This window comes from Rhinolophus hipposideros, assembly GCF_964194185.1.
Source record: "Rhinolophus hipposideros genome assembly, chromosome: 16".
Lineage (NCBI taxonomy): Eukaryota > Metazoa > Chordata > Mammalia > Chiroptera > Rhinolophidae > Rhinolophus > Rhinolophus hipposideros.
The window spans coordinates 54,853,794-54,871,910 of record NC_138062.1 but is presented as its reverse complement, the minus strand read 5'-3'; positions in this window follow the sequence as shown (position 1 = coordinate 54,871,910).

Sequence of the window (18,117 nt, the reverse complement as noted above, 5' to 3'; positions counted from 1 at the left end):
TCTGCAGTTTAGAGACTGTCTCAGCGAAGTTCACCACCGTAGTTAACCTGTAAAAACGGAGCTGAGACAGCAGAGCGAGTATCCAGGCAGAAAGAGGATATAAAATGCTGGACGTTTTCTTAAAAAATGATGTGCGGCATTATCATGACACATTGTTTAATCTTAAAAATATGCAATGGGTTGTACTATATCATAATGGCTATTTTATTCTAGTATGTCAATGGTGTTATTCTCTATATTGAAATTTAGATTGAAATTGTGCATTAAGGAGTGAAGTTGGGATCCAGCATTATTTTCTAGTAGTTGCTCTGTTGTGCGTGAGCCACTATGCTTTATTTGGTGCACAGGGTTTAATTGTTTTGACCTTCAAATCGCTACTCCTTCTGTAATTAATGCCTGCCTCCCCTGATTCTCCTGGTTCAGCCATTTTTTACTGCAGTGATTGTCAATTCATCAGGTAACTATGTCTTAGTTCCTTGAATCTACTATACTTTAAAGGGTTTTATTTCATCGTAAATCTTATCCTCTTTTTTCCAGTCTCAGGAGATAAGATGTCCTTCCTAACTTTTAAGGCCAGTCTGTCCTTTGACACCATCTTCTCCAGGAATTTGCTCAGAACATTCTTTCTTTTGTCTATATCTTCGACTTTACTTCCTCTAATGGTGCTTTCCTTTCTAGGCTATAAACTTGGTATTGGAAGTATGTTCACTACTTTATCCATGGGAAGACTAGGATTTGTTCTTTTCACTTTCACTCAAGTTCAGGAGCACGGTAGCTTTCTCTTCCACACAACCAATGCCTGTTCCGGGTACCCAGGGAAACCCTGTTTAGGGCTTAATATTTAAAGAGAATCTTGGGCAGTTGAAGAATGGACTAACTGTACAGTACAGACTGGATATGCCCCAGCCTTGCAAACCAAAAGGTTTTCACAACTATTTTCTCTTAAGTATGTTTCAGGATCTTATCCTGAATTTATTGGAATTCTAGGATGGGGAGAACTAATCAGCAAAATAAATCTATGGGGCAAAAACCCTGGAACATGGATTTCCTCCTGGGAGGGAGAGTTGATACAGAAGGGGCCTGATGGAACTTTCTGAGGCAATGATAATATTCTATATCCAGATAGGGGTTTGGGTTGCACAGATATATTTATAAGTATAGTCTTTTATATTTACCCCCGGATAGTTGCCATCTCTGATGCTCTTTAGTTCTTTCTGAAGATTCAAGTTTCAGCCTGTAGTCATTTCACTCCAACTGAATAAAATTTTAAAACAATTCTTGTAGAGAATTTATACTGGCAATAACTTCTCTTAGTATTGTTTAAAAATATGAAAATGTCCTTATTTCATCCTCAGGTTTGAAGAAAAATATTTTCACTAGATATGGAATCCTTCGTTGAGAGTATTTTTTTTTTTGAACAATGAAAAGACAAGTGTGCCAGAACTTCTGTTTGTCTTAGCTACTGATACATTTTTAATCACTGTTCTTCTGAATGTATGTAATATGCCACTTTCCTTTGGCTGCTTTCAAGATTTCCTTTAATTCTAGTTATCAGCAGTTTGACGATGCCATGGTTTTCTTTGTATATGTCCTGCTTGGGTTTTACTAAGTCTTCCTAAATATTCAATTTTATATGTCTTTCATCAAATTTGAGAAGTTTTAGGGCACTGTTTCTTCCAATAAGTTGTATGTTCCATACTCTCTGACCTCTCATTATAGAATTTTATTCATGTCTGTTAGACATTGAATATTGTCCTCAGATTTTTGAAAGTCTGTTTATTTTGTTCCCAATCTTTTTTTTTCCCCCTTTCTTTTCTGTGTTCTACATATCTGGTTTTGGAATTTCCATTTAGTCCTTTTTTATTGTTTATATATCATTGTTGAGATGTCCTATCTTTTCAAATATGCAAGCATATTTCCCTTTACTTCTCTGAGCATAGTTATAACAGTTGTTTTAAAATTCTTGTCTGCTAATTGCAATATCTGGGTTATTTCATCAATAGTCTCGGTTGCTTGTCTTTTCTCTTAAGAATGATTTGTATATTTCTGTCTGTATGTTGAGTAATTTTGGATTTTATCCTAGGCATTGTGAATATTATTTTGTGGAAACTTTTGATTCTGTTATATTCCTAGTATGAGACTTTTATCAGATAATTTACTTGCTGGTATTCAAACTTAAAACTCTCTTTTTAGTGGCAGTTCAAATCATTTTTCAATTTTCAGTTTAGCTGCATTGCTTTAATTCTGCTTTATACATACATTTGTGGGGCAGCTGGAGACTTTGGCAGAGATTATATATACAGCATGGTAGTTATGCTCTGTGCTTCTCTTTCCCTGAGATTCATTCCCTTACTTTCTACTATCAATGGTAGTTATGAACTCTGTCTTCTTTTTCTTCTGGCCAGAAATATGTAGGTTTTTATGTCAAAGTTTTAGATACTTCACTTGGTGCCACCTTCATCCTACTTGCCAGTTAAAAGCCATTAAAAAAATGTATACATGTCCTATGATGGTTTCTTCCACCTGCTTTTTTCTTCACTCTTCAGTACCATCAGGGCATTATTTTACTTTATTTTGCCCATAATTAATAGCTAATATCTAGTAGATCAGATCAAGTAGGAGCTTATTTCGCTGTTTTGGAAGTGGGTACTAGTTTTATTTTGGGGGGAAAAAAGAAAAGTATGGTAACTCACAATCTTTTTACAGCTGAGGGCATTTAAGTCTTAGTCAGCTATGGGTACACAGCAGGTATACAATAAATGTTCATTTAATGAGTTAAATGAATTAAATAGCTGGTCTGATTACTTTTTCATTGAAATGGAATGCTGTTTGACCTGAAATGGAATGCTGTTTGACCTAATTAGATACATGGTCTCTATGACTTTTATTCTGTTAACTCAATTTGTAGACTTGGACAGAAGAAGCAGAGATTTCTGTTTATCCACATGGTTTTGCTTGGTGGACTCTTGCTTTACTTTAACATTTCTTAAGAATATCTGCCATTGTTTCTCCGCAGTACAAATCTATCAACTAGGAAAAGAAGATAGCTTTTGTTTTGGAACCATAAGATAAACAGTCTTTATTTGTGATTGTTCTTAAGAACAGATTGTGAAAAAGGTCACTTGCGTAAATAAGATTGCTTTAACTTCTAGTAAAATAACGGAAAATCCTTTGTAGAAAAACAACCACTCTCACTTGAGTGTCGTACAGGACATGAAAAACAAACAATCAACAGTCTATAATTATGAGAAACTAATTTGATTGCCTTTTCCAAAAATAATTCAATTACTGAAGTAGTAGTCGAAAGAAATAACACATACGTTTGATCCAATACCTCATAACATATTTTACTTAACTATATATAAAAGAATTAAAATTGATTTTTATGAGTGTCAATTCAGGAGAAGCAAAGCTATGTAATTGAATTCCAAATTACTCAGATTTATTTTGAATAGCAGTATGTAACCAGGGATTGAGGAAGTTTATGGAAATAATGGAGAAATGGATTAGCAACAAAGATTTGAAAACCCTATATTGCTTATGGGAATGTTTAAAATCTAGGAACTTAATGTCTCAAAATATTTTCTTAATAGAGTATTTATTCCACAGAGCATATCACTAAATAAACAGAGATAGGGCGAGACTGAAGAAGTGTGGTGGTTTTTAAAATATGTCCACATATTCTTCCATAGTCCTTCCTATCAAAAGGCAAAGTTGAAATCCCCCCTAACCTTGAATATAAATGGATTGAGTGACTTACTTCTTAATAAGAAAATGTACCAGAAACTGTGATGAGTGACTTCTGAGGCCAAGTCATAAAAGACATTACTGCTGCCTTACATTGACTTGGATCACTCACCCGAGGAGAAGTCAGCCACTGTGACATTAGAGCACTCGAGAGACCCTACCAAGAAACCCATGGGTGAGGGACTAAAGCCTTCTGCCAACAGTTAGCACAAATTTACTAACCATGTAAGTGAACCTCAGTCAAGCTTTCAAATAACTTCAGATGACTGCAGCTCCAGATGACAACGTGACTAAAACTTCATGAGAAACCCTGAGCCAGAACCACCCTGATAAGGCACTCTTGAATTCCTGACCCACAGAAACTGTGAGATAATAAAATATTGTTGTTTTAAAAACCCAAGTTTTAAGGTAATTTGTTATGCAGCAAGAGGAAGTCACAAAAGTCTAGATATGTGTAATTTTAACTTTTACTTAGAAACAGCATGGGAGCTTACCTTACATTAGTTATATTTAATTAGATTTTTACTATCTTTTCTTTCTTTCTTTTTTATTAATTTGGAGGCCAGTTACCTCAAATGATAGCAGAGATTCTCCCTGTATCTCTCTGATACAGGTATTGTGTGTGTGTGTGGTAGTGGGGTGGTGGTGGTGGTGGTAAACTGGGAGAACCGAAGTAAGGCAGAAATAGGAAATCATTTTGAAGGTCTGTAACTAAAATATCCATTCTATCAATTTAAAAGTTTTTGACTTAAGTGAGTTGCAGTTAAACAGCCCAACACCCTTGGTAATCATTTCACAATATATATGTATATCAAATAATCATGTTGTACAATTTAAATATATACAATTATATTTGTCAATTATTTTTCAATATAAAAAAAATATCCTTGGGAGGGTACAGTCTATCAGTTATTTGAAATTCACTGCAGACTATTTGAATAGATAAGTACATTGCCTAGCACATGGTTAAAAGATGGTGGAATAAGATTCTTGGGGAAGATAGACTTGGAGCATAGGTAAGGTAGGATAGGCAGGCTGGGAAGGACCCTGAGTGTATTTGGGAAGCCGATAAGCAATTTGAAAGTGAAAGGAACTGAGACACTTTTACTTCAAAAGACATGCAGTGAGAACATAGAACAGATAAGAGAACAGATAGGAAAATGGTTGGGGCCAAGAACGTTATCTCTTATTCCAAAATTTGTCCTTGGGATCTGTCATGGTTATTTTTACAACAATACTGAAAATCTTCTTGAGCCCTCTTTGTCGTATTCTGAAAAGTGTCAAGTCCAACGCCTGTCTTACTGTATGGGTATAAAGAAGCGTTCACCTCGGCTATGATAGATGAGTCACATTTTATGAAGGATGTGCATATGCATTGGTGGAGTGGGCCAAGCTGATGCGGCTAACATCCTGGCTGACCCTTGTGCCCACCGGGCCTCCCTCTTCATAGCAGTGCAGTCCTTTTCTGCCTGCTGTGATAATTATTTCTCCTTCTGTGCTTCCTTTGTCCCAGACTGTAAGACAACTAGTGGTTGGGGTCTTGTCTTATCCACTTTGGTCCTTCCTGCTGGACGTATTGTATTGGTATAAATATGCGTGGAATTATGTTGAACATGGAAAATCAAATTTAGTATTTTGTTGAATAGCATTGAACCATTGAATAGCATTCAATAGCATTGAATATGGCTTTATTCAAAGAACCAGATTTTAGAAATAATTAATACTTGCTTAAACTATACATTGATTGCGTCTTACGCCTTAATGGGCATGATCTCAAGTGTACATGAGGTAAGGGAGGAATATTGAATATGGGAAGCCTAGTTAGGAAAATTGGACGGAATTGTGAGAAGAAGGAAACATAGAAGGGGAGGAATAGGTCTAACCATGACGTTATTCCTGGAGACAAGAATGATAGGAGATATAAACAAGAAGAGAAGAGAAGAGAGAAGATATGTAAGAGATAGACTAGAGTTGATAATACTGTATTGTATATTCGAAAGTTGACAAGACAGTACATCTTAAAAGTTCTTATCACAAGAAGCATATTTGTAACTGTGTGTGGTGAGGTACGTTAATTAGACTTATTGTAGTGGTCATTTGCAACATGGATACATCAGATCGTTATCTGTATACCTGAAATTAATATAGTGTAAAGGGAGGAGGCAAACAGAGGAAAACAATGAAGAGAATGAGTGGAATGTGGTGAAAGGTGAAATGTGTAAATGAGGGACAGTAGAAATCTTATCAGAATAGTTAGGGCGTTAAATCCAGAACTGTTCCAATTAATAGATCTGTGATTGATTTTATTTCATATTATGCTTAGTTGAGTGTTTTGGTTGCAGGGAACTGAGATGTGGATTAAATTTTAAAAAAATAATAAAGCTCACTTTAAGGATACACACGCATTGGAACAAAGAACCAAGAACCAAGGTTACCCCATAGGTCAGCAGCCCCCTCCCTTGTCTCGCAAGGCCGTTCTCCACTTCTCTCTGACCCACAGACCAGGCCCATCAGGTTCCCTAGTCCATGACCTGAAGGTGCTGTCACACAGCTGGTCGTGTGACTGGCTTTGCAAACCAGCACCCTCTGATTAGACAGAGAAACCTATGGGCGGGGACAGTTTTCCCCTGCTTATGCCAGCAATCCTCTCTGTGCCTATCCCTGTGCAAAGAAAAGCTTGGGCCAGCTTCCTTGAGCGAGCAAGGAACCGTGGTGGATGGAAATGGCATCATGGTTAGAATGTCCAATTTAAATATAAATGATAAATTGAAAGGAAAAGAAAATAAATTCCTGAATCATATTTACAGACAACACACAACGTTTGACACAAAGATCCGAATCTATAATTTGATAATAACAAGGGAGGCATTTGATAGGTTTCTGAAAAAGAAATTTTACTCCTATTACTTCTCTTTGAGACCCCTGCACTATTTTATAAAATCCATCTTTAACTTCAGATTTTCCACAGTACTCTCAACACTACCATATGTGCTGGATGATTTTTCAGCTTTCAAACATGCCCTTTTTTTCTGAAAAACAAATGGGGTATTCGGTAGCTCTTGGAGATAAAACATCCGCAACCTTTTCTCACTCCATGGATGGGCGTTCAGGGAGGTACAATTCCACACCTGACAGCTGCTTCCTTTAACACCCTACAGAGTCTTTGCCCACTATCTCTCAAAACTCCTTCAAAATCATGCCAAACCCCTTCAGACCTTTGAGGGTCAATAGGTGTTCCCCCAGCAGAAATAATGGTTTCTTTCAACTTGTTGGACTGTGTCTTAGGGGAAGACAATATTAATGTCTTTTTTCTCATAACTTACAAACAAAAATTTATGAAGGCAACAGGTGAGTCATAGAAACATATTTCTCTGGTGTGCTTTTGTTGTTGTGTTCCCGGAAGTAACTACCTCCAGCAGTGTAGTTGCTGGTGTAATACAAATCTAAGTAGATGATGGTGTTTATGTCCTGGCTGCTAAGGACTTCTTAGTGGCACCACTCCTGGTACCATGGACTCATTGAGCTTTCTTGTGTTCTTACTGGCTGCGGATGGGGTCGATCTGCTCGTGGTCCCAGGGGCCACTGAACGCTGTGTGTGGGAAGCCACCGTATGAGGCCCAAGAAGACCCAGACGAGGGCAGGCCCTGAATGATGGAGGCCGCGACTGACATTCGCTGCATGCCGCGCCTCAGGTGCCTGGCGTGATATCTCAATCCCAAGGCTCTTGAAAAGCAAAAGGCAGGCATAGGCAAACAGGAGCAGCAGAACGAATCTGTTAAATGCAAAGATATTAGCTCTGCATCCTAGCCTTAGAGAGGCTCAAATCCCACTAGGGGGACGGAAGGGAGCTTATAGACACAGATTGTGAGTGGAGCAGCCAGGCCATAGCGATTTTCACAAATCGGCAGTAACCTTTTGGCTCAGCTTTTATTTCCCTGAGGGCAAGGGAGTATATATTTTTCTTTATGTAGAGGGTCACATCTGGATAAAGCATAGCTTGGCGCTATGTGTGAAAATTTGAAAAGATTGTTTCTGTTTCCAGGGGGAGGATAATTTTGGAAACCAAGATGTGTAGATTGATGATGGAGAGCTATGCTCAGCAAGTACTAAGGCAATTTATGCACCTGCTAGAACAGGATGACTGTTTGATGACACGTAACTGATTGTTTGACATTTGAGAAAGAGAGTGCATAGTGATTAAGAGCACGGACGTGGGAGCCAGACGGCCTGGGTTTCAATCCCTGCTCTGCTGCCAACAAGGCTGGTGACCTTGGGCAAGTTATTTCAGCTCTTTGTGCTTCAATCTCCTCATCTTTGAAATCATATATACTTCATAAGGTTGTTATAAGGTTTGAAGGAGTCAACACTGTCAAGGGCTCGGAGGGTCTCTGGTCTATAGTAAGTTGTGCATAGTATTTGTCACACACATACATGTAAATATACAAAGACTTGATGTTATTCGAACTGTGCCATTAACTGACTTTTGTGACCTTGGCCATGTACCTTAACTTGTGTAGCTGTACTTCCTTCATCTGTACTGCAAAGAGGGTGGACTCTACTTCAGCGACTTGTACAAGCCTAGGATTCTGTGTCACTGTGTTTGGAATTGGTAGTAAAGATATGAAGAATACTATGGAAATCATAATCGGAGTCTATGATGATTAATCTGGATGATCCAAATGTCTTTCCATTTTCCCTGCATTGGAAAGCATGGGGTGGATGAAATGTGGATAGTCTTGGATTCACGAGCTTATCTATTCAGGCACCTGCCAGATAAAAAGGAACAGACAAGTTCTCAAGAGCCATAAGATACTTTTCCATTAAAAATGAAAACTTTATGATCCAGACGGTGTAAAGCCTGGCTAGAGCCAAGATTAAGAAATATCTCTACCTTTATCAGAAGGAAGAAGAAGCCAAGGATTTAAAAAGAGCAGGGATGTTTTGTCACCATCCAGGTTGAGTCCAGTGTGTAGGTGAGATACGGGTTGTCAAGTAAACTTTCATTGCCGCCTTCAGGATAGAAACTGTGAAAAATCCACTGAGCAGGATTTTTTAAAAAAAGTTTTAGTTACGATGTATTCCACAATATTTGGAAAATTTTGAAATTAGAGAAAGTTTAAATTCTCAAGTTGGGTGGAAAAAGATACAGCGAAAAGACCATACCAAGTCATTGAAAAAAGAATGAGGTACTTTATAATGTTTAACTTAAATCAACTCTGAGTATGTTTAGGATTCTTAACATAGTTTAAAAGTTTTTTCACTCTACTTTTATTTTTCAGTTGTAATCAGAGATGTGTTTTGACTATGACCTTAGTGCTTGTTAGTGGCTTTGAGCACTTTGCAAAGAAAAGAACATTGCTGAGAAAGAGCCATGAATAAATAAGGAGTCAGTGTAGCTTTTCAAATATTTTCTCAAAGTCTGCGGGTCACTGAAGTATTGGAAAAACGGGAAAAAGGAACAGTTAAAAGAGCATCAACAAAAAATGAAAACTTCAAGGAGAAAATACACGGAGAAGCAGAAATATTTACTTAAATTAATGTCTACTGAAAGAGTCAAGATGTTATAAGAAACACATAAAGTAGAAAGACCTTTGAGAGAGGAAGAGGCATGCTTATAAATAAAAAGGAGAGTTGTGATAAGACTTTCAAGAAATAATGCTGTGAGTTTACTGTTCTCTAAACAGGCTGATTTTCAAAACCTAGACAAGGTCTTTACTGTTAGGAAGTCATGAAGACCTTTTAAAAAGCCTGGGATATTGTATTCAGTTTGAGGCATTTCACTGCCAGGAAGATGAAGGCAAACAGAGATGGGAATTCAGAGCAAAAAAAAATAACAAAAGTATTTCAGGGTCTATGGAGGATTAACTTTTCAAGAGAAAGTACGAATAAATAGAATACATAATAGCTTAGTTTGCAAGTTCAAAGAGACGGAGGTGATTTGCTGTATGTGCCTACAATTTCACAAAGCAAAATCACAAGTAACAGGCAATGCTCATTTAAATCCTATGAACTTAGTTATTAATGTGAGTCTAACATTCATGTTAGAATATAGTCATTTATTTATCAGTGTTTGTTGTGTATATGAAACATTTGTAGACGTGTGTACACACATACACACATACACACCCACACACACACACACACACACACACAATTCATATAGCCAGTACGTGCCCAAACTTCCGTTCCTTTTTCCTGTGCTTTCTTTTTGAGTCAATAACCTTTGAGTCTACTGGAAATGACGATTCCTATATTATCTCTAAAGATATTTGAGCAACCACACATGACTGGCTGAATTGAAGACTTCCCATCTTGGTTCTGACTGAAGGGAGCTACTGTTATTATCCTTTGGAGTACACATCGCTGTCTTTTTAAAGGCTCAGTTTTGTTTACAGTGAATTAGTGATGGGAGTGGGGATTGCTGGTCTTTATAGTACTAAAGGAATTAGGTATATGCTATCATTTTACCCTCACTGTAAGAGACGCAATCCTCAGTAGAAGACACTGGGATCCACTTAAATCAATTATTTAATATGAATGGGTAAGAGGCTCAAGTATATAGATAACATATTGTTGCATCTGAAATTAAGTTCACAAACTTGTTACTATGATGTTACTAACCTTTTTTGATATCAGAGGGATTATTCATTATGCATTTGTACTAACTGGACAGTTAACCAAGTTTACTATTTGCAAGTGCTGAAAAAGCTGCGTGAAAAAGTTAGATGACCTGAACTTTTCGCCAACAATTCATGGCTCTTGCATCACGACAATGCACCAGCTCACAGGACACTGTCTGTGAGGGAGTTTTTAGCCAGTAAACAAATAACTGTGTTGGAACACTCTCCCTACTCACCTGACCTGGCCCCCAATGACTTCTTTCTTTACCTGAAGATAAAGGAAATATTGAAAGGAAGACATTTTGATGACATTCAGGACATCAAGAGTAATATGATGACAGCTCTGGCAGTCATTCCAGAAAAAGAGTTCCAAAATTGCTTTGAAGGGTGGACTAGGCACTGGCATCAGTGCATAGCTTTCCAAGGGGAGTACTTCAAAGGTGACCATAGTGATATTCAGCAATGAGGTCTGTAGCACTTTTTCTAGGATGAGTTCGTGAACTTAATTGACTGTGTTCTCTCCCATTTTCTATGTCATTCTTTTCCCTACCCTATGTCAAGGCTTTGACGTAGTAGGTACACTCAACAAAAATTTATTCAATAGATAAATGCTGATAGGGTGGTCCAGGAAGGATAAGTGGTCGATGTCTACAATGATGGGAAGTTTTAACCTTATTTAAAGTCTTTTCTGGCTGTGTGAGCCATAGATTACCTTGTGCTATGGTTGGGCAGCTATGTATGTTCAATCAATGAGAGCACTGGGCCAAGGAGTTAAGCAAATGTTGTTTTGTGCGCCAGCTGGGCTTTGAAATATGGCAGTCCCTCTGTTTGTTGCTGACTAGTATTTTTCAAGAAAATATAAAAATTGTCATCTACTCTGTCAGCATGAGATCACTGAATCATTAAGACTCACTAGCACAGACTGCCAGCCAAAGATGTTTTCCTTTGCTATGGATTTAATCATTTAATGGGGAGCAATTTTCAAAACTTCTGAGTTTAAATGCAATAAAATGACATTTAATGCACAACAGGTATTAATAGACACTATCACAACTAAGTGAAGGTGAATTGGATCTTGGAAAGAGGCAGTTACAATCTGATGACTGCAATTAACGGAGGAAGGCCAAGACAAAATTAGAAAAGGCTGTAACATCTCCTCGTGACCAGCAGGGGTCACCCAATAACCAGAGAACAAATAGCAGGCTGGCGCGCCCTCGGTGCTGAAGCGCAGAACTCAAAACGCTCTCACAGGAGATGTCGGGATGCCCTACGGAGACACGCGCAGAACTCTCTCATAATCGTAACTCAAAACCGAAAAATAGCAATTTACTTCTCAGAAAGGATGTTTTTCGCTGGGTAAAGGGGCGGGGGGGGGGGAGGGGAACCACAGCGCCAATTCTGGAGCTCTTCTCCCTAGTGGGGAGCGAAGAAGAATAATGGAGATAGGTGGGGCTGGAAGAGAGGAGAGTAGAAGATACCTAAGGGAAGGAAATGCCCTGCTAGGTTCAACTGCTATTGATTTAACTTCAGAGACCCAGAACAGTGAGCCCATCCTCCATTCAGGCTTCCTTTGAGGTGTTCAAGTACAGAACATTAAAAAACGGTTCCTGACCTGTTCGTTATCTTTCAAAGGTTTTTGCACCATGCATTTTAAAAACATTAAAACAGAGTGCAGATCCCCGGGTTTCTTTCTTTTTTATTTCTCTCTTTTAATAACGAGTCTTCCATGCTTCTTACGGCTCCTCAATACTTCCCTTTCTCTTCAATGTCTGCTATAAAAAAGGTGTGTCCCCATTGATGTTCTGTCTTTGCATTCCTGAATCATTCTCTGAAAGGATCTTCAAGAGGATGGGTTAATAATAAAGGTAGCAGCCAACATTATTGAGAAAGTACTGGGTCACGCTCTGCCCTGAGCTCTCACTGAACATAGGTATGTCTAATCACCCTTCAAGGGGCCCTGTCATGTAGACACCGTGTTACGGATGGCCGAACAGAGATCTTCACAGAGAGCTAAAGCAGAGGCCAGGCTTGCCTGATCCATATTCTTAACACTCAGGCCGTTGGACTGGAAATCTCAGGCCAGAGGAGGCAATAGAACATTAAAATGTTTTCTATGGCACTACCAGCTGGTTTCCTTGCTGTGGTTATACATGACCATGATGGGGGAACCCATGACTCGAGTCCGTTCTGTCTTTGGACGTCTCTGATTGTAAGAAGGTTCTGCTTTATAGTCAGTTGGGAACCCTCATCTCCCAGAGGATCAATAAAAGAAGATTGATTTTTCTTCCCATGACAGTACTTCATGCATTTCAAGGGAGTTATTCTGAATTTCCCATGTATTACTCAGGGTTCTCCAGAGAAACAGAACCAATGAGATATACACATATAGATGGAGATTCATTATAAGCATTGGCTCATGTGATTAAGGAGGCTGAGATGTTCTATGAGCTGCCGTCTGCAAACTGTAGAACCAGGAAAACTAGCGGTGTAATTCAGTCTGAGTCTAAAGGCCTGCGAATCAGAGGAGCTGATGGTATAAGTCCTGGAGTCTGAAGGCTGATGTCTGAGAGCAGGAGAAGATGGATGTCTCAGAGAGAGGGATTTGCCCTTCCTTTGCCTTTTTGGTCTGTTCAGGTCCTCGGTAGATTAGATGATGTCCACTTGCATTGGTGAGGGTGATCTTTTCTCAATGTACTGATTCATATGTTCATCTCTCCTGGAAACACTTTTACAGACACACCCAGAAATAACGTGGGCATCCCTTAACCCAGTCAAACTAATACATAAAGTTATCTCTCACACTCCAAGTCTTCCTTATGTCAAATGCATTAACATCTTTCAGCGGTCTTTATTTTATTTTTTAAACATGGTATCATTTTCAATTCTTCCTCCATCTGAATGAACTGCATTTGTCCATGGTCTTCTTCACAGGTGGTGCCCAGAGTGGAATGACACCAGCCGGCAGCAGGTCTAGCATCTCTGTTTTGAAGACACTATGTTTCTAACGATGCCTGTTTTCTAAGAAACTCATTGCTATTGTTTCTCCTGCTTCTTGTGTTTTCACTTCCCAGAAATGTTTTTTGCTGGGTCCTTATAATCAGATAAAAAACACCCAAGGACATTTATGAAAACTCGTTTAGTGATGGCATGTAACAAAAGCAAACATGTTTGAGTAAACATTAGGCTCAGTGGTAGACAATGTCAGGATGCAACTTCCAAAACAACGTTAATTGGCTTTTCCTATTGCGTCATGTGCTAGCGGTGCTTTGCAAATTATGGCGAACACATTAGGATAGATTAAAGTGATAAAGTTGTTGCTATGTTCATCCACAGTTTAGGAATTCAGCACTAAATTCCTGGCCAGTTATCTCTATGCTTTTATAAAAACTCATATTTCAATAAGTTTAGATGTATAGATTATAAAAATAACACGCTAAAGCCATTGTCTTCTTAGGAATAATCAACAAGTATAATTTTAAAAACTACTCAGCTATCCCAAGAGAGTGTTTTGAATAGGACGGGAAACAGAATTAAACAGCATGGCAGGCAAAATGGTAATTGAGGTCATGTTTCTTTTTTCTTTCTAAGGGACTCAGAGTATTATATGCAAACAGTCTGAACTAAGGTTGCATAAAATGTCAATTAAAAGTTATTAGGTCATTTTATAAGCATTAAAACACCTTGCATTATCTTACCATTCCCAAATTTTGTAAGTGGACAAAATCTATTTATACATGGTGGTGCTCAGATGACATTAATTTTTAATGTATTTAAAATCCATTTGAATGCATGCCAAGGTAGAAGCAACAATTGGCTTATTTTGAAAATTACCTCTTTATTTTTTCCCATTATTGGATAATCTCTATTGAGGAAAGAGCCTTCATGAAGATTTCCTGTCTGACCTCAGGAATCGCCATAAAAATGGAAACTCTGAGCTTGACCTTTAGACCTCATACTGATCTAAGGCAAATTAGACCTTCAGGACTTGAATTGAAAAATATTGAGCCAATGCTTGGAGGACTGATTACAGAGCTTAAATCCTAGAGCAAAAGAAGAGAGAGAATACGATTTAAGAAAAATTTCCTACTGATAAATGAAAGGACCATGAGAAGGTCAAAGGAGGAAGATCAGCAGAGGTGGAACTAGGTGGGGCCTGATTATCTCAAAAGGGATTCAGGGCCATAGATCTTTGGGTCTCAAACAAGACCATCCATGAGATGGTCGAAACCTCAGATAAGCTGAGGGGGTATCCAGGCAAAGTAGAGATCTGTACCCACTTGAAGTCCAGAGAAAAGACACCCTTCCAAAATGCCTCATACCACAATGGCAGCATTAGAAGAAAAAAAGTAAAAAGTGCTGTTCTTAAGCAATGATGACCTCACAAACTTGCACACTCCATATGATAGTGCAGAGAGGCCATTCTTGCTATTTGGAAAGGGGGTGTGGGAGCAGATGTGTGACGTAAAGAATGACTAGGTCTAAGGTATAGGTCATGGGACCTTATCAAACATGACATAATCAGAGACTTAGAAAGAACATGGAGGATATCAGAAGTTATCAATTCAAATACTTACAAGGGCTGAGTATATAACATGGATGAGCCAATTGGTTTTCCATCTCTTACTCCTTCTAGAACCCTGAGACTACTATGTGATAAAGCTTGGCTGAGACTGCTGGAGGATGAGAGAGCATGTGGAGCAGAGACAAGTCCTCCAGCTAAGGCTCTGTTGACCAAACAGCCTGCCCACACAAGGCATGAGAGGGAGGCTATCTTGAACCATCCAGCCTCTGCCAAGCTATCAGCTGACCACAGAGATTAACCACACTAACCTAGACTAGAAAAGCTGCCCAGCTAACCCAGAGAATGGTCAGAAATAATAAATTATTGGAATTAAAAACAAAACAAAAAAAACCTTCACTCTAATTTTCAAGTTTCATAACTGGAAAAAATCCATTTGTGTATCATTTTCATATAATATTACCCTAATGACATTAATTTTAATATGGCTCAGCTCCATTTAAATTTGGGTCAATGGTTCATTTATTCTGAGAATTCCCTACTTTCACCTTTCACCACATTGGACAGCTTCGATCCTTACTGTGTTATAAGATCAACACAAATGAGGTTAGTCAGATGTACAGTCAGCCTCCATATGTAACTAACCACAGACAGAAAATATTTGAAAAAAAAAAGTCATGTTGTGGCTGATGTGTACAATGTAGTAGGCCTTCGATGATTGTGTCTATGCTGAACACGGTCAGACATTTTTCCTCATTATTCCCTAAACAATACAACTATTTACGTAGCATGTACGTTATATTAGGTACTATAAGTAATCTAGAAATGATTAAAAGTATATGGGAGGACGTGCTTAGGTTATAGGCACATACTATGCCATTTTAAACAAGGAACTTGGGCATCCATGGATTTTGGTACCTTCAGGGATCCTGGAACTGATTCTCACACAGATACTAAGGAACAACTATAGAAAAGTATTTACTTGCGGAAATTTGAAGGACACTCTAAGTACCTCTTGGTACCAGCTTACGAGTATATTTACCTCTGGCCTAGCCTGGAGTCTAGAATTTCACAACTTTAGAGATTAAGGCCTAAAGGTGATGGCATCTTCGATTTTCTCCACAGTTAAAGAGCCAGGAAAAGCCTCAGAGATCGTCTAATCCAGAGAGTGCCAACTGGGAGTATGCAGGCCAGCAGATGAGTTTTGTTTGGTCCACACAATAGTGGCTCATACATTTTAAAAATTCAAATTAGTTACATGATTGAATTTTTGAAATTGGATAATTATAGTAAAATGCTGCATTTCCAAATTCTCTTGAAAAAAGTTGGAAGATCTGGCAACCTTGAGCTTGTAGGACAATACTTTATGAAAGCTGAATGGACGTTGCTCCTTTTACATGGGGCAGGAGCTCCCTAAAACCTCAAGGAAATCCTTGCTCCTGACTGCCTATCACTTTAGTTTGCTTCACGCTTCATGTTACACCCTCAGCCTCTGTAAGTACTTGCATTTATGACCTCTAATCTCCTCCAATTACTTAATTTTACAGATAAGCAAATGGAGGTTTAGATAAAACAGACTGTCCTTGGCAAGTGATCGACTTAAAATATGATATAACTATATCAAGCATTATCACCTGTGGAACTGATACCAGTTCTCCTTCCCACCTGGCAGCTGGCTGAGGGGAGAGTTAACTTTGAATAAGTGTGAGCAGAACAGAAGAGTCTGGGATTTTCCAAGTCCGGTAGGCTGGACAGCAGCTTGTGGATACTAGGATCAGTGTCAGGTCCTAAGTGCTTAGAGAGTAGAAGGTCCCAGAAGGCAAAGGAAGAGCGAAAAGACATATGAGGTCAGACAGTTAAGTTCGCAATCTTGTTGCAATGATGTTCCTAACATTTTGTGATATCAGAGGGATTATTCATTATGCATTTGTACCAACCGGACAAATAGTTAACCAAGTTCACTATTTGGAAGTGCTGAAAAGGCTGTGTGAAAAAGTTAGACGAAAATGACCTGAACTTTTTGCCAACAATTCATGGCTCTTGCATCACAACAAAGCACCAGCTCTTACGGCACTGTCTGTGAGGGAGTTTTTACCCAGTAAACAAATGACTGTATTGGAACTCCCTCCCTACTCACCTGATCTGGCCCCCAATGACCTTTCTTTACCTGAAGATAAAGGAAATATTGAAAAGAAGACATTTTGATGACATTCAGAATATCAAGGGTAACACAAGGACAGCTCTGATGGCCATTCCAGAAAAAGAGTTCCAAAATTGCTTTAAAGGGTGGACTAGGCGCTGGCGTTGGTGCAGAGCTTCCCAAGGGGAGTACTTCGAAGGTGACCGTAGTGATATTCAGCAATGAGGTGTGTAGCACTTTTTCTACCATGAGTTCACAAACTTAATTGGCAGACCTCGTAGAAGAGAAGGAAAACAAACATTTCTTGCTTCATTATTTTGTTCCTTATCCGCCATGTTGGGCTTATTATTTTTGCTGGGAAAACATTGTGCTGGTGGTGATGTTGATAGATTGAAATGCACAAAAGCCTCTCACAAATGCAAAAAGACACTGAGGTTCCAGCTATATTGATGCTAGAGTAAAACTGTGCTTCATAAAATTTCTTTAAAAAGATCTTTTAAGTTCTCATCACAAGAAAAAAGAAATTTAACTCTATGTGTGGTGATGGATGTTAACTAGACTTGTGATCATTTTGCAATACATACATACGAGTATATTTAATCGTTATGCTGTAAGCTTTAGGTAAAACTTATAGAATGTTGTATGTCAATAAAAAAATACTTGCTAGAAATTTGTCTCCGCCTATATCCAGTCATTAGCTAAGTTCTATTTCGCATGTGGCTCTTGAATCTGTCCGCTTTCTCTGATTTGATTCTTACTGTGACCCCCTGAGTTGAGATCACCCTCATGTCACCAGCTCCCAGACTGGTTTGTGGTGGGCTTTCATCAAATCTGTCCTGCTCAGACCATCCCATGCCTGGTAAAGCAGGCGATGAGTTATTGCACAGACACAGAGATAGGTCATTACTTTGCGGTTGTGATATGATCACACTCGTGTGATGCCTGCTCATTATTATACGATTGGTGGGCAATTTATCAGGATATGCTGGTGGCTCTTTCAGGAATTATACTTGGAAGCCAGACGCTATATCCAGAGTTTGTGAATGGTGGTTTTTGCAACCATAAGAGTTACTTCTGCTGGATATAAGATT